Source organism: Sciurus carolinensis, chromosome 3 (genome assembly GCF_902686445.1).
Source record: "Sciurus carolinensis chromosome 3, mSciCar1.2, whole genome shotgun sequence".
Classification (NCBI taxonomy): domain Eukaryota; kingdom Metazoa; phylum Chordata; class Mammalia; order Rodentia; family Sciuridae; genus Sciurus; species Sciurus carolinensis.
The window spans coordinates 100,840,219-100,852,898 of NC_062215.1; the positions used below are offsets into that span (position 1 = coordinate 100,840,219).

The 12,680-nt window shown below is 38.7% G+C and overlaps 1 protein-coding gene across 2 annotated transcripts in view; it reads left to right on the plus strand.

The window, feature by feature from the left end:
* Lypd6 (LY6/PLAUR domain containing 6) overlaps positions 1-12,680 on the plus strand; it is a 136,175-nt gene that overhangs the window by 21,164 nt on the left and 102,331 nt on the right. Inside the window, exon 2 of one of the 2 annotated variants that reach the window (XM_047545712.1) lies at positions 8,316-8,359. The exons of the other annotated variant lie outside the window; for it this stretch is intronic. The gene's annotated coding sequence lies outside the window, so the exon portion shown is untranslated. The remainder of the gene's footprint in view (positions 1-8,315; positions 8,360-12,680) is intronic. 2 annotated transcript variants of the gene reach the window in all.

Below are 12,680 nucleotides of genomic sequence, written 5' to 3' on the forward strand. Positions count from 1 at the left end.
TGGAAAATCTGGAGAAGAAGCTAACCTTGACAGTATTTATCTAATGGCAGGGCTAGCTAAAAATTCTGTGTCCACTCATGATGTGCAGATGTGCTTGCCTTGGCAGCCTTTGAGCCCTGAAAATTAGGGCACATAGGAGGTTTGAGGGACCAGGGACTCACAGGTCTAGAATACTTGGGTGTTATGAGGTAGCTATTAAAACATGGTTAGCAAGAAAACTAGAATTTATTTAATGAAAATGTACCTAATTAATTTAATTTCTGTGTAACAAAACTTGGTCCTGGTAAGTGGTTTAATCTTTGCAAAGTTATATTAGACTTTCTAATTCAGAGCATTTCTAATATTGCAAGCTGGTAGAATATTCTAGTCTACTAAGATATGACCAAGAAAACTATCATGATCTCAGCATTCTCTCTCTAAATATTAAGACTTGCTAATATCATTATCCATTTTTTGGTGACATTACCTCTCACTAAGGTACATAGTTACACTGATATGATAGGAATTAAATCTGTCTTCAAGTTTTAATTCTAATTGCATTTACAAGACCTGGTCTTCTAACTATTCTTGTCACATAAACATTAGTATTTTTTATGCCCTATCAAAATATTTTATATAGTTTTAGAAAATTATAAGCTTTTAAACTATCTCTGAAGTTGTACTCTCAATAATCTCATGTTATCCCAAGACTGCATTGACTTAGGGAAAGGAGACATTAATTTATCCTCTGGTTTTAAGATGCAAGCCTACATATGTGTAGATGTGCATATATCCATACGTATGATGAATCAGTTCGGAAAGAACCCCACCATCAGCAGGACAAAGGGCTTGACTTTACTCAGATAGCCGAAAGTCACCAAGGTCTCTCTTTCTCAAACTAGTTGTCCCTCTAAGTCTCTGATTACATTTGAAGGTACCCAGGCATAAACTTTATTGTTCTTATCAAGTATTTAGACTCTTGTTTATAAGCAACAAACATCCAACTCAAATTAGATTAGGAAAATTTATTTAAAGGATCATCTCATGCATGGGGCAGAATGTGTTTTTTTCTTGTCCTTAACTTACTCTCTGTGGACTCCTGAGAGTTGGTTTTTGCATTCTGGGTCTGTGTGATTAGCTAAGGGGAAATTTTTGTGTTGATAGACTGTGCCACCTCTGCCTTAGGTTATTAGCTGCAAAATAATTGAAGGAAGAGACTGATAAGCAGAGCTAAGGCTGAACAGCAGAGACCAACATTAAATACCCTTCTCTTTTTTGCCTCTCAGCTTCCTGGTCGCATTCTGGCTTAGTGTAGATCAGGTGCAAATGAGTGGGACTGGGGAGCTCCAATCCTCCTAGCTTGTGCACATTTCATGGTTTAGGCCACTGCCAAGGACTGATTTGTGCTTTCTCCAGTCCCAAATTCAACAGTCCTGGGGGAGAGAGTTCATTGGTTCATCTGGGGACAGATATCAACCTGGATCAATCATCTGTAGCTGATGGTAGGACCACATTATATGAGCCTGTCTTTGATGGCCCCTTTCTTATGTATTATAGAGGAAGAACCATTGTGGGCTGGAGCTGCTCCAAAACACAAGATGTTTTCCTTCTTTATATATGGGCATATCCCTTCTCTCTTCCCAGGCACGACTGGCCTCTTCCAGATTATGTTCTTTTTTTCCCCATTAACTCTACCCTGCATGCTACATATATATATATATATATATATATATATTTTTTTTTTTTTTTTTTTTTTTTTTTTTTCCCTCTCATTGTTTGATAAAGAACTTGGGGCAAGACATATTGTAGACAGGGGGCGAATTCCTGAGTTGGTGAGTTAGAGCAGATCTCTGATCTTTTTTCCTGATCCCCAGTGACCCCCCTGCTTCCTTTTAGTAATGCAGAGGGAAGTGGTGGCTCAGAAGAAGGCAGATGAAAAGGTCAAATGGTAAAGCTCACCATCTGCTTGTGGCCCAGGAGATGATGCCCTTTACTAAATGCTAAATGTTTTCTCAGGATGAATGGATCAGTCATGAGCCTAAAATTTCACGACTTCTCTAGGAGATAGTTGATCATTTTTGTGTGTGTAACATGTAATAGTTGGAGACAATGCACTTCTGATTTTTCTGTTTCCCGATTTGTTTTCATTATCCAAATTCATTCGCATGTACTTTTAGGCTGGGGAAGTTTTCCAAAACCCATTTAACATGCAACTCTTAAAAATTTTAGTGGTATTCTATATGTGTTCCCTTAAATAGGACTCGTTCTCCCCTCACCTCCAAGTTAACAGTGCTAACTAACTTGTTTACGTTCTGCTTCTGACAGCCATTCAGTAGTAATGCATCCCCGAAGGAGCTGCGGATTCCTAAACCTTCTACTTTCAGCTCCTGCCTACTTATCCCACCCTGATTGGCATTTAACCATTGAATTAGATTTTCTTCCTATTAAAGAGAGCTTTATGAGCTTTAACTTCAAGTGCTTGTGTCTTGTCTAATGTGCTTACATTATGATTGACGCTGAGTAAGCACTTTTTTGCAGGAGAAGGCATTGCATGTTAGAATGGAAGGAGGATTTGGACACACAGTTACCTGATATTATTTTCTGGATTTCTATTTAATAGATGGGCACATCAATAATAATCTTACCTGGCACATGTTAACATGCTTACTTTATTTTTCCCATCGGTAGGGATCATATTCCCTAGGAGCTGTTTCTCTGGGCTTGTTGACTGATATGGCCATAAATATATCCCTGAAGGCTAAAACTGTACCTATTTCAGCACAGATGGAACAAAATCAATGTCCTATGGTTTTAGTATTACAAGTTGAAATCACATTGCTTCATGAAATTTAAGGTAGTAATAATTCAATTTCTACTCTTTTTTCTAATTTTTAATATAATGGTGGAATAAAACAAAAATTAATCAATTTTTACTGATCATATTTACACATGGTTTATTCTTTGCCTTCTAAATCATGTAATGTGTTGTATTTCAAAAACAATGCCACCTGTAGAAGTTCTTAACATTCATTATTGGTAGTAAATAAATAAAATAGGTTTCCTGGACCTATAAATGGATTTTGATTATAACATTGCATTAAAGAAACCATATATTATACTTGCTACTTCGTCCTGTTATGTTTTAATATTTATTCATTGACTTAACCAACAAACATCAATTATTCTACCTCTGGAAATTTAAGACTTAGGAGATACACACATGTAACAAATCAATAATACAGAGTTATAGAAATCATCACAAGGTACAGTGTGACACGGAACTGAGGACTGGCCAATTTAGTTCAGGGATGCTTTAACTACTTGGTCATTGAATTGGGCAACTTTACTGAATGCATGTGCACAGAGAGGGCAAGAAGGCAGAGGAAGGCTGTGAACCAAGACAGGAGGTGGCCAAAAGCAGTGTGGTCAGAAGGTCATTTGTTTGAATGAGGTTAGGGCTCAGGGTGTCAGGGAGTGGGAGGCGAGAGGTGGGATGTAAAAGAGCCTAATCAGGGAGGAATTGACGTATTGGACTCGACTATGAGTTTTATTCTAGATCTTAGTATTTTTTTTTTGTCATTTTGTTTTATGTCCTCAAATTTCAGAGGACTGTGAGTACTCCTGTGATTGCTAATATGGGGAAGTATCAGAATCTCTTAGGGGAGGAAAAGGCTATATTAATAATTTAAAATTCTCAAAGTGATTATGGCAGGTCTCTATCTCTACCACACTGAGAATTACTGCTTCTAGGTTGCGGACGTCACTGAAGAGTTGTTTTTTTCTTTTTCTTTTTAAGTGGGAGCTGATATTATCTTTAATATCAGTGACCTCTTTAGAATACTATCTTGATTCATTATTCTTTAAATGCATTAAATTTTAAATTTGATTACTTGCCTCCTTTACCTTTAGGCTCCCATGATCCTCATATAAGTTCTTCAGTGCTGAATAAGAAAATTCATTTGTTGCACTGTTGGTATAAACACATTTTAACCACAAATAGGAAAGGAGTATTTGAGGAAATAAAACAGAAAACAGTATAGAAAGTTGAAGCTATTATTTGTAGTTTCACATTTTTGTTCCATGACTCAAGATTTTTTTTCTGGGGCCATTGTGGGCATTTCCAGGCCATGTGGGAACAGCAGTTGTAGGAGAATATGTCAGGCATAGTGCCTGACACATAATATGCACATGTGATTGTTGATATCTGTATTAGTTAGTTTTCCTTTATTGTAATGAAATATCTGAGACTGGATTCTTTATATAGAGAAGAGGCTTATTTAGCTCACAATTCTGGAGGTTCAAGGGTATGGAACTGCCATCAGCTCGTCTTTCATTAAGACCTCATGACAGATGCATCACAATGGCAGGGGTATGTGCAAGAAGAAATTTGAATGATAAAGTAGGAAGCTAGAACCTCACTGGGTTGTCTTGAAAACTACATTAATACATTCTGGGGTATGCCCCCATTTACCTAATGACATCACTAGGCCCTACTTCTTTTTTTCAAATGTTTTTGTAAGTGCATTATAGTTTTACTTAATAGTGGGGTTCTTTTTGACATAATCATACATGCATGGAATATAAGTTTCTTTATTTTGGTCCCATGTTTCTTCTTTCCCACCTTCCTCCCTCCCTTATCCCCCTTCCTCTACTCTACTGGTCTTCCATTTATTTATTTTAAAATGGGTGTGTATATGTGTGTGTGTGTGTGTGTGTGTGTGTGTGTATGTGTGTGTGTGTGTGTATGTGTGTGTGTGTATGTGTGTGTGTGTATACAGGCAGAGTTCATTGTAGTATATTCATATATGTACATAGGATAATTTGGTCAAGTTCATTCTGCAATTCCTCCTTTTTCTTGTCCCTCATCCCTCTCCCTCAATTTCCTTCCTGTACCCCACTGATCTCCCCTCTATTTTCGTGGGTTTTACCCTCTACCCCTTTTCCCTTATTTTATTCTAGCTTTGTATATGAGAGAAAACATTTGACCCTTAACTTTCTGAGTTTGGCTTATTTCACTTGGCATGATGTTCTCCAGTTGCGTCTGTTTAACATCAAATGCCATAATTTCATTTCCTTATGACTGAGTAAAACTCCACTGTGTGTGTGTGTGTGTGTGTGTGTGTGTGTGTGTATCTCACATTTTCTTTTCCATTCATCTGTTGACAGGTACCTGGGTTAGTTCCATACCTTGACTATTGTGAATTGCACTGCTATTAACATTGGTGTGCATATATCACTGTAGTATGCTGATTTTATTTCTTTTGGATAAATACCAAGGAGTGGAATAGCTGAGTCATATGGTGGTTCCATTCTTAGTCTTTGAGGAATCTCCATACTGCTTTCCAAAGTCCCACCAACAATGTATGAGTGCATCTTTTCCCTCACATCCTCTAGGCTCCACATCTTGGTTTATACCCCTCCTTAACATCACCACACTGGGGACTAAGCTTCCAATACTTGAATCTTCAGTATTGAAGATCCTTTCCCTTTAAACTGTAGCTCCTTCATTGAAATCAGGACTCATTAGATTTTCTGCTAGTAGCTATTGTAAAAAATAGTGAAAACTCAGAAGAAAGTAATTACTCAGATGTTAGACCCATACAGTGTTAGAATGAGATGGGAATTTAATGATTATCTAATGCCCCCAATCTCCCACTTCACAGATAGGAAAACAAGGCCCTGAGAGAATGAGGGACTTGAAATCACTAAGCTAATAAATGTCAGAAAAGAACTAAACTCAGGTCTTCTAACTCTAAATATTAGGTTATTCTAGTCTTGTAAACATGTAGATGATGTTTTTGCTGGTTTTTATTTCCTTTTCCTATAGTTAGTACCATAGTTTCTAATAAGCATATATGAAACATATTCCTCCATAAACAGTTCCCTCTGCCTGATGTTTGAATTAACTAGTGACATCAGCATCCACTGTTGCCTGAGTTAGTCATTTCAGTGTTTCTTTTGTTTCTCTTTTATATTCAATTTACCGTTTGGTCTTGTTGATTTTATTTTGAAAGTGTCTCTCAGATCCATCTTTGCTTTTATTTTCATTCTTAATTTAATCTTTCCTGTTTTTTAAAAAAAATTAACTGTGGACTATTTTAAATTGAGGTCTCCCTTCTGCGGTCCATTCTCCACTTGCCACTGCAGTAATAGCACATAAATCTGAATGATGGGTTCAGCAGCCTTGGATGGATTTTAATTCTGTTAAAACCCTCTCCTTTGCTGTAGCCCTTTACAAGATGCCCTTAATGTCCCTCCTTTAACATGTTATTTGTACATTTTATTCTCCCTTTTTTTGCCAGGCTCCATTCCCACCAGCCCATGCAACATTTCTATCTTTTCATGCAATCTCTTGGTCTCCGTCGGTCCTGTTATTAGGTGGCGTATTCTGGCATGGTAGACATACACCACTTTCTTCCTGAGGATTCTCTTCCTTTCTTGGTTCAGATAAACAACCCATCCTCTGTTACCCCCGTAGCACTTGGTGTATACTTCTCATTAGCCTTCAGTGATGTAGTCTGATGTCATTTGAATTACTGTTTAAACCTGGCTGTCTTATTCAATAGTTTGTGAATTTGTATGACTATTTTTAAAATTTTCAGTTGGCATATAATGATCGTAGGTATGGATGGGGTGTAGTGTGCTTTTGACACGTGTACAAGGTACAGTGATCAAACCAGGGTAATTTGCGTACCTGTCACCCAGGCATTCATCATTTCAGTTGGTTACCTCCTTAAGTTGTAACTTAAGGTTCCTGAGATGGGGCCATTTTCCTGATTATCCCGATGGGAACACTGTAATCACTCAGATCTTTATAAGGTAGAGTCAGGAGAGTCGGGACAGAGAATGCTATGTGATGAGAGAAGCAGGGGAAGAAGGAGGCAATGAATGGAGGTAGAGGTTGGCAAGATGTGCTTCAAAGATGGCAGAAGGAGCCAGAAGCCAACTAGTCAGAGAAAGGTTAGAAGCAGCCAGGGAATGGCCTTTCCCTTGAGCCTCCAGAAGGAGTGCACCCCTGCCAACACTCCCTGCTTCAGACTTCCCATCTCCAGAACTGTGAAATAATGAATTTGTGTAATTCAAATCTACTAATTATAGTAATTTTGCTACAGCAGCAGCAGGAAACTAATGTAATATAGGAGAAGAAAAATATCATTTCTCTGACCCATCTTTGGTTCATCATGGCTGAGGCCCTTGTAACAAAAGGTGGGTTAACAAGAGGAAACCTATAAGCTTACATGACATGGGGACATCTTCTTAATGGAATGAAGACTCAAAGAAATGACTACACTTGAGTATTTTTATGCTGAGCTTGATGAAGAGTGGATGGCCAATGGAGAGAGATGATTGGACAGAGGGGTGCAATCTAACGGCAATATACTGGGGAAATGAGTGATGCCTGTGGGTCCAGATTTTTCTCTATGTGTGTCCCTGGGTCTGCAGAGAGAAGGATGTTCCTTCTTCTGAGTATAGGAAAGTAGCTCTCACATGAGGGTCTTATGGCCTACTTCAGGGTAAGGTTGGAAAATCCTTCCTGGGTCTTATGTCCTGCTTCAGAGAAGGATGAGGGATGGTCACACTGTTTTACTTCTGTCATTTTCTCAGATTCCTTCAGCTTAAAACATTTGGTGTGCTAAGATACCATATTTGGGGGTAGTATGTTCTGAGCCTCATCAGCAGCTTTTAACACACACTTGACGCATTCGGACTCAGTATATTTGTAGCTTATTTGGGATACTCAGAATTGTCCTAATTACTCTGTCAATCAGTGTCCCTCATAATGACCGTAGCTTACCTTAATTGAACCTCTTGCTTCGGGTCAGTCACTGAGGTCAGTACTTCATAAGATGCTCATAATCATCCTATGGCTAGGACTACTTGGCAGATGAGGAAACTGATGCACAGAGTGCTTTAATTATTTATCCCAAATCACACTACCCAGTAGGCAATGGTGATGCTCTGGGAGTTGGAAGTGAGCAGCCTGGGTCCTGGATCTATGCCAGACACCTCTCCATCCTGCCTTGTCATGCACTCCCATCACACTTATAGAACCGGTGTGTGCTATCTCCATGTGGCAAAGCATGAAGAAAATGGCAAGATTTTTTCAAAATGGATTTGAAAAATGATGCTTTCCACAGTGAATAGACTCTGTAAACGTGGACAAGTCAGCTGGCCTAGATCTCTGTGCCTGTCTTCGTTAAATCTTCTTTTGCTTACTAAATGGGGTTAGAATGAGGATCAAATGATAAATCATATGTGAACATCTTTGAGAAATGTCAGGCACTATATGTATGCTGCTTATCATTATATATTGGTTGCTTATATATCATCCACAGATTCTCCACACTTGGCTGATTAGCTATGATGTCTGACTCATTTGGTGAGTAGAGGTTTAATAGTACTTGATGCATGCATTTGATAAAAATGTTCTTTTGTCCTCTTGGTTATTATTCTTATATTTTGGATCATCGATACTAAAAGTCTGAGAGTCTACAATTTTGCCTTTTGTATGGAAAACACCCCCCTTTAAAATGAGCCCTTTTCTTGCATCTTGTAGCCCACAGGAGGTAGGATGTATAGAGGACTTGCAATGACTTCAGCAGGTTTTCAGTGGGGTTTTAAGTGAACAATTCATCTCTTGTGAATGCTAGTCATTTGTAGTGTAAAATCTTAGATTGGTGATGAGTTGCAATCCCAGAGAGTCTTGACTCAAGACAACAGGGAGTTTAAAAAGAAAGCCAGTGAGGTCAATATTGTTGTCTTTCTTCCTATCCTGCATCAGTCTGTAATGTCACCTGTTCCTTTAAGATGCTTTGATTGCTAATTATCTGCCCTTTGGTTTTGAGACTAGTTGAATGATGGAAGGCTGAGGTCTGACCTAACCAGACCTGAATCAGTTGGTGGGTTCTCAACTTTTTGAAAATTAATTCATTGAGATGACACCTGACTTTTTATAGCATCTTGTTTTGATTTATGGTTTCTTTTGTTTACCTACCTGAGATTCCTGCCCATAACATGGATCCACAGAGTACAAGTGTTTCATGTGTGTTTAGAGTGAGCCAAGTTAACCTGAATGGTACAATGTCCAGAAATAAAACCGTCAAGAGCATCCTTGTGTATACTTTTTGTTCCTCTGTCTGTTTCCTTGGGATGGGTTCATAGACATAAAATTCCTGAACAAAAAGCATGTACATTAAAGATTAAAATAGACAAAAACAAGAAGGACTTGGTTTATATTAATAGCTGGCTTTCCCTATTGCTAAACTAGTTTTCAGTCCCACCAGTACTGTATCAGGATGCATGTGTCACTGCAGCTTTCTCAGTGAGCATGCATTCTGTAAGCATTTGTGGAATTCCCACAGTCTTCCAGGTCCAGTCCACACATTTTTCAAAAATTTTCAGAAACACCCCAGATAATTCTAAGTGTAGGCTTAATTAATAAGAGAAGGAGGAAGATAAGTATATTTTTTCCCTCAATACATCTCTATGGTCTCAATATGTCTGATGAGCCCCTTAAAATAGATAAGTCACATTGGATCACTCCTATTTTTTTCTTTATGGGACATGCTATTCTTAATGAGCAGTCCCTTCACTCTCCATCTTGAAGACTAAAGACTCAGCCCCTAACACCATATTGCAGCAGTAGTTCACAGTGGTGGCAGCCTTGGACTTGGTGCTGTCATCTGGCCATGCAGAGCTTGCCAGAGTCCTAACAATTCTGCAGGTGCTGTTGCCTTCCAGCTGGATAGCATTTTCTTATTGTGAAGGGCCTCGCTAATATTATCTTATTTAACTTTAGCAATGACCCCATTCTCTTTTTACAAAGAAAGGAAAAGGAACTCAAATAACAAGTACTTTTCTCTAAGGTTGCACAGCTAATAGCATGTATTAGGAGCTGACTCAATACAAGTCTCTGCCTTCAAGTTCCAAGTTTCTAATGCTGTGTCATAACCTACCATTGGGATCTCTCTAGTTCTTCTCTTATTTTAATGCACAAATGGATCCAGTTATTAGATTGTAATTTGGGTATTTCTTTTAGTGTCTACCAGGTTTCACTGTGCTCTTCCTGTGCTTGTTTTCTTCCCTATGTGTTCATCCAGAATTCTAAGCTTCTAAAAGAGTATTTCTCAACTTTTATTTTTTTTTTTTTCATTTTTGCTCCTCTCTACCTGAAGAAAGATTGAGTTTAATTTCTTCCTAATGTAATACTAAGTAATAAAATCTTATTGGGAAGGGTTGCGATTTGGAGGACCACAAACTATTGTATTGTGTAAGTTTTTTTCTTGGTCCTCTGTATTAGTCAGTTTCTATTACTGTAACAAAATACCTGCGGTTTGGTAACTTTATTACGAAAAAATGTTGAGTCAGCTCATAGTTCTGGTAGCTCAAGGGCATGGCATTAGTAATGGCTCTGTTCTGCTCTGGTAAGTCCTCATGACAGATGCCATCACAATAGCAGAACACTAGCAAGAGGAAGAGATCACATCACCAGACAGCTTTGCTCTCTTTATTACAACCCTCTCAAAAAAACTAACTCAGGATCCCGTGGTAACTACTGTAATCCCTTTTGAGTACAGCACCCTCAGTGACCTTAGTCATCTCACATGAGACCCCATCTCTTAAAGATCTTGGCACTTCCCACATCATCACAGTGAGGACCAAACCTCCAGCACATGAACCCTTGGGGCACAAACTCTGCCCAAACTAAAGCACCCCCAACAGCCAGTTTTAATCTTCTTGGGGACTCAAACATGTTGTTAGTGGACACACAAATTTAGATGACCCTAATTATTCTGGCTATCAGGGCAGAGGAGAGATTTTTGATTAATGGAAAGCTATACTTTAGTATAGGTTCCTAATTATTTAAATATGCATTCTGATAAGCCAATCCCAAAACACTAAAGATGGAATGTTCTCTCTGATATGTGGATGCTAACCCATAACAAGGGAGGATAGGGAGGTGAAGTATAGAAGATCATTGGATTAGACAAAGGAGGAAGAAAGGAAGGTGGGGTGGGAGTAGGAAAGGCAGTGGAATGAATCGGACATAACTTTCCTATGCTCATATACGAATACATGACCAGTGTAACTCCACATCATGTTCAACCACAAGAATGGGGTCAAAATTATAATAGGTTGCATCCCATGTATGTATAATATGTCAGAATTCACCCTACTGCCGTGTGTATCTAAACACAACAAATAAAAACAGAAAAAAGAAAAAAAGAAGTATATATGTGTTCTGCATGATTGAACCTCATGGAATATCAAATTTGTCCTTGTTCTCCAAGATGATAACTTCTGAGAACCCACTGCCTGCCTCTCTATGAGCTTTGGGCTCTTGTCTACTTGTGTTCACTCTTCTGGACTGTCGTTTAGATTTATTAGTTTCAGGTTTGTGGCAGTTACATATGTTTCCGTGTATAATTTTAGAGAAATAAATGCTGGCACGCTCAGAGGCAGGAAGCCACTGCATTGGTAGATAAGGGCTATCCTATGCTGGACTTGACAGTCTGCCACCAACTCTGACATCCCCTGACCCTTGGCAAGGAAAGAATGTAAATGAGTGAGAATAAAGAGCCCCAGGTAGCTGCTGTTTGTTTTTACAAAGGAGCCAGATCTAAGCAATTTGAGAGAATGCCAGACTTTAAAAACACAGAACCAAAGAGAGAGATGGCAGGGAGGGGTGCAGACGCTGGGGGTGGTGCTGGGGAGGAGAGGTTGGCCTGGCCTAAAGCTGGGGTTTCACTCTTTACTGTGGATAGAATTTTCAAGAATAACATGCTAATTTCTGTATTGAAGTCAAGCGGGATTTTAAGTCATTTATCAGGACTCATACAGTGCTTATTTATAGAAGTCAGAATAAAAGTAAATGAACCATGAATGCTAACATGCATCTAGCAAATTTAATAAGATTTAAAAGTTAAATAAACCAATGGAGCCTGCAGATTTTCTCCAGGGGCCCTTATAAGTTTAACTTTGTTTCCTTTTTCCTCTTGTTTTATACAGTATCTTGTGTGGATTCTTTTAGACTTAGCCTTTTAGAATTCTAAAATGATTTAAAAGCCTGGCTCTTAACAGAGTATTTGATTTTTAAACATTCAGTGAATGATGGCTTTCTGACCAACCTGCTGAAAGAAAGAAAAGTTTCTATTTTTTTTTTTTTTTTTTTGGTCTGGCTAGGTACTAGGCTTTCAATAGGGAGAAAGTAAATTGTATTAGTTATTGTTGCAAAAAAAAAAAACAAATTACTACACATAAAACCAATGTTTATTTTCCCATTTTCTGTGGTATGTGGCTGAGATGAGTCCTCTCCTTCAGGATCTCTTAGACTTATAATCAGTTGTTTGTAGGGCTGGGATCTTACCAGAACCCACTGCCTAGCTCTCTGTGAGCTTAGCTGGGGAAGGATCTACTTCCAAGCTCTCATAATGCGTGATCACTTTTGCATGGGCAGTTTCTTGAGGCTTTTTGGATTGAAGTTCTCAGTTCCTAGTTGCTTTGGAAGGTACTCTCAGATCCTTGTTACGTGGGCTTCCCCAATCTTGCAATTTGCTCGGTCAAAACCAGCAGGAGATATGGTCAGCAGAATCTTCTATGGTTAGAAAGTCACCAAAGCCACCTTTGTCAATGGGCAGGAGGTTACACGGTGCATTAAGACCAGATTGGGAGCACTTTGGAATCCTGTGACAGATATGCAT